Genomic DNA, 4,873 nt, shown 5'->3' with positions numbered 1-4,873 from the left:
CTACCCCCTCGGACTGGGTGCCGCCAGCTGTGAGTCTCTGTACAGCAGGGGTGTGTGTGTGTGTGTGTGTGTGTGTGTGTGTGGACCGCGCATGGGACGCTAAGCCTTTCTCCTTCACATCTCCTGTCTGTAGAGACAATATTCCCCCTTGTATCTGACACGTCCTGCCCCCTCTCCCGCCACCCTCTGGGACTCCCCCAGGCGTGTCAACTCTGAACCAGGCTGGCTTCCCACCAGACCAAGTACGGCACTGTTTGACTGTCACGGAGCTCCGGAACATTCGGCTGCTGGCGCTTGGCAGGAGACATCTCCCCAAGTGTTTCTGGAGGCCTCCCCCCCCCCCCCCCCCCCGAAGCCCTTCCTCCCGTCTTAGGAGTTTTGGGAGGGAAACACAGCGGGTTGCAATGCAGGAACTTGAATGAGCTCTTCTGGAGCCTGAGTGTGTCACACTTCGTGTCCTGGCCTGGCAGCTGCTGCCACCCTGTGGACGTCAGCAATTACTGCGTGCAAACATGAGCGCCGTTCGGGCTGGTTCTCAGCCAACAGGCAAAGAACTAACTCTTCAGCCCCTGGTCCTCTCCTGAGTCCCCCGCGGTGCCCCGTGCCTTCAGGCTCACGGTGAGGTTCCACCGGGAACTGCTTTTCTCCGTGGTGTTGCTCTGTGTTGAAGCAGGGCGGAGTGCTTGACACGTCACGGTGAGTCAGAGAGGCCCAAACACAGTCCCCGGTGATCCTAGGAGTCACGCCCGTGTGACCCCTGCACTTGGAGTGTGGGGGGACCTGTGACTAGCTCGTGACCAGTGGAAGGCGGCAGAAGTGACGGGATGGGACGGGCGTCTTCTGGGGACCCTGGGGAGCCCTAGGGAGTGGACGGGCTGGCTGCGTTTTAGGCACTGGGAGCCCTGACCGGCCTGGCCAGCCAGGCCCTGCCCGGAGAGGTTCCGGTGCCTCTGGTCCTCGCTGTCGCTCTCACTCCGCGGCTCAGGGCGCAGCTCGCGTTTCCCTGCTCTTTTCGGGAAGACCCACTTTGGGCTTTCCTGTCTCGGCCTCGGTGGGGTCTCGCCTTTGGGGTTTGCCTTCAGGCTTCCTGCACCTGCCGGCCCATGCTCCTGCCTTCAGCTCCGGGGCACGGCGGGGTGGACACTGTCTGTGTCCCCCGGTGGGGGTGAGGGCAAGCTCGGCCCGGCGTCTGGAGAGCCAGGAGGGCTGTGCGCGTCTGCAGGCCACGTCCCTCTGTCAGCTCGAAGGCTCAGAGCCGGTCTCCACCAGCAAGGGGCAGCGCATCCGCTCTTCGCCCTCCTGGAATTTTCTAGAAAGCAAAGCACTTCCTGTTGTGGGAACCCAGGATCGTTTCTCTAATCACAGCCATACACAGCGGATGGTGGAGGCATCGTTTCTGCTTCCCGCCGAGAGTCTGGGAACGGGTGGTGGCGATGTCGGACCCTCAGGTCGGGCGGGGAGGGGCCCTGGTGTGTGCCGCTGCGGCCGGGAGCGGGCACGCACTCTGCAGTGAGCGGGGTGGCGCGTCCCAGCAGAGCCACGGCGCATGTGGGGGTTAACCGCGGGCGGCGTCCTGTTCCCACAAATGCAGAGCCGCCCGCCGTGCATTTGCACGGGAGCGAAGGACTTTGAAGCTGCTCGGCCGGCTTCTACAGCTCGCAGCAACGATGGGGAACCTCGAAATACTCCTGGAGAGACTGACTGTGTCTCGGTGAGTCGAAACTGGGTCTCAGGAACGGTGCCCTTTGCCGTTTTGAAGACGTGGGCAGCTGTCGCCGGGGGTGTGGGTGACGTGCGTGCGAACGCCCCCAGGACCCGGCATCACGGGGAAGTCACACTGCGCTGAGTAATTTAAGGAACAGGCTTCGTTCCTTCCAGCGCCCTTGAGCTGGCGGGGGAGAGAAACGTGGAGCACGTCGCCCGTCGCCACTGACCTGAAGCTGGGGACGGTGCTGTCAGAGGCCTCGGTGTGGGGTGCGGACTTCGTGCACAGAGTTTGGTGAGAAGTCTGTGGGTGACTTCGGAACGATGGGTTATTTATAGCCCTGGGGAGCTGTGGTGGCCTTTAACGGACAAAGCGACCCTTACAACTTTTTTTTTTCTTTTAACTACTACTTATTAAATACTTACCTTTGTGCTACGTATCGTGTTTTATAGCTGTTTTTTCACTTGACCCTCTGGAATCTGGACATTCATTCATTCAGTGACAGGCAGTGAGTAAAGATTCTCTGGGCAGGAGAATTGCGTGTGGTGACTTGTCCTGTAGGAAGATTATTAACAGGAGAGCGAGTTAGGTCGATGGGCAGCTGGAGGCCCTGAGTAGGTGGGGACTATGGCCCAGGGGAGACGTGGTGGGGACATGAGCCGGAGGACGGCAGAGGAGCTGGGTGGGTGGGTGGGGGGTGCATTTGGCTGTTCAGGTGACAGGGACGCAGTTACAGGCCCAGGGAGGACGAGACCACTGCGGGTGTTGGGTTTGGACTTCCTGAGCAGGGCCTTCTCCGTTGGGGATGCTCTTCTCCTTGAATGTAGTCTGTTGTGAAGTGCTGAGTGTGGTGGGCAAGGGACGTCTGTAGGCTGGCCCACTAGACCTCATTCGGACTTGGCAGTGAGGTTCAGTGGGGGGGGGGGGGGCTGGTAGAGCGGGCTTAGAACCCTGTCTGCCCCTCTGCTCTGCCTGCCTCCGGGCAGCGCCCTGGGCCACGCGCCCCCTCGGCGTCCTCACCCATAGGACGTCCCCAGTGACGCCTTTCGCTTGGACTCTCTGTGCGACTCAGTGTAACACATGTGTCTAGGTCAAGGTGCTTAGCAGACGGGAATTATTGCTCTTGCTACACTTGATTCGCCGTATTCACCTTCGGTCTCTCGCGAGTGCGCGGGGGAGTTTTTCCAGCGAGCACCTGGGTTTGGGACGTAAGGGCACATCGAGTAAGGAGGCCGGCATGGGAATTCAGCTGCCCTGCAGGAAGCCAGGCAGTGAAGAGCTGCACAAAAACGTAAACAGAGCGTTACTCTTCTCACTAACTTCTTATTGTCTACAGCAATCACGACAGCCAGAGTGAAAGATATTACGTTAGCATGCAATGAGTTTGTTTTTCACTTAAAGAATGAATTCGTGAATGAGAATTTAAATATTTCTGTTTTGATTTTTAATACGATAGCTATGGCCATGTATTACCCACGTAAACAAAAGTCTCTGGGGGTCTGCCACAGTGTGTGTGAGAGTTGTAACGTGGTCCTGAGACCCACACGTCTGCGGACAGCCGGTTCAGAGGCCGGGGAGAGCCATCTCCGCACTGTCCCAGTGCAGGGCTCGCAATCCCCCGCACTCCTTTTTTTAATTCAGAGGAAAAAGAAAATTTCTGAAGGGAAACATTTTGCTTTGCAAGGAAATGCTCCCGATAAACTTATTTCCGAACTGAAAAACCCCGGTTGCCCCTAGAACAGATGACAAGATGCAAACAATGAAGGGCGGAGGCTCTGGGAAAATCTAAAGGCACACCAGGGGTGGGGGTGGGTGGAAGCTAAAATTTCTACCTTGAAAGACACTTTGAAAACCAGGTAAGGCTCCAGGTAACCTTCATACAGGCAATTATGTCAGTCTGTGTAAATATAAGACTGAGTTCCCATGGTCCGGGAGGGTCAGCTTCTCAGAGTCCACGCTGTGTTGACCGTGCTAATGAGCTTGGTTTCTTTTCTGACAGCTGATACACGGTAGCCCAGGAGGCCGGAGCCCGCAGAGGTGAGCTTTGGGAGGGAGGGGGAGGGGACCTTCAGGGAAAGGCGGAGCCTGGCTTGGGGTTGGGGCGGAGGGGGGCATCGAGGGGGCTTGCAAACAGCCACAGTTCAGTCCCTCTGCAGGCCCTGCTGCATGCTGAGGGCCCTTTAGGATGAAAGGTTATGATCACCTTCTCTGATAGTTATTTGTTATGGACTTTTTTTTATTGTGCTTTTGGCTCACGGTGTCCCCTCCTTGGGGACTCTTCCTGGAAAGGGTCTAATTATAGCTGCAGAAGCTCTGTCACCACCGGAGGCTCTGCAAGGCTCCTTGGGGCCTGAGGGCCAGCTGAGTTCCTTCTGTCTGTCTGTCGGTGCCTCGCTGTTCTTGGAAGTCTCTCAAAACTCCTGTAGAGGGGCTTTTGTTCCTGGGACTCGTTCTTAAGGAGAAAGATGAACATGACGGCGTTTTCCACCTCCCTTATCTCCTCAATAAAATACACTAAAAAAAAGAGAGAGAGAGAGAGAAGAGTGGTTGAGAGAATTGGCTACTGCAGGTTGTGGGCCGGGGGCCCACTCCGCAGGCTGACCGCGGTAGTCACCGTCTGAGGCCGAGTTCAGTATCTGCAGGTACACTGCCCTTTCATTTTATTTTATTTTTACAAAAGAATCTTGTGGAAAATCAAGATTAAAGGCTTAAAAAGAAATGAAATGCCTCTATTTCAGCATAAAGTTTCCAAAATAAAAGAATTCTTGAGCTCTGCGCCAATATTCATGCTTTCAAAAGTTTCAGTTCTATGCAGTCCGATCCCCTTAGGTCTTCTGTAGTTCATTAAAATGGTTTGCTATTGTATTTAGTCTGACTTCCTACAGGGAGTTGCCAGATAAAATGTACCCAGGACGCCCAGGGTACATTGAAGTCGGTTTTTAGGATAAGTCTGCACCAATTCAAGTTTCATCAGGTACCTTGGACTTGAATTTGCTAAGTCGGGCCACCCTACCTAGTGGCAAGTAGGTTCTTTTGTGTGTCTTAGCATTCTAGAGCATATTTTCAAATGCTTTCGTAGTGAAAGGCAAAAACACCATTTTCTCAGAAAAAAAACAAACTACCAGTTGCCAAAAATCGCTCACTTGCGTAAAACAGAACACTCAGTTC

The sequence above is a fragment of the Phyllostomus discolor genome, chromosome 14 (assembly GCF_004126475.2).
Source record: "Phyllostomus discolor isolate MPI-MPIP mPhyDis1 chromosome 14, mPhyDis1.pri.v3, whole genome shotgun sequence".
NCBI classification, from domain to species: Eukaryota; Metazoa; Chordata; class Mammalia; order Chiroptera; family Phyllostomidae; genus Phyllostomus; species Phyllostomus discolor.
This window is presented reverse-complemented; position numbering follows the sequence as displayed.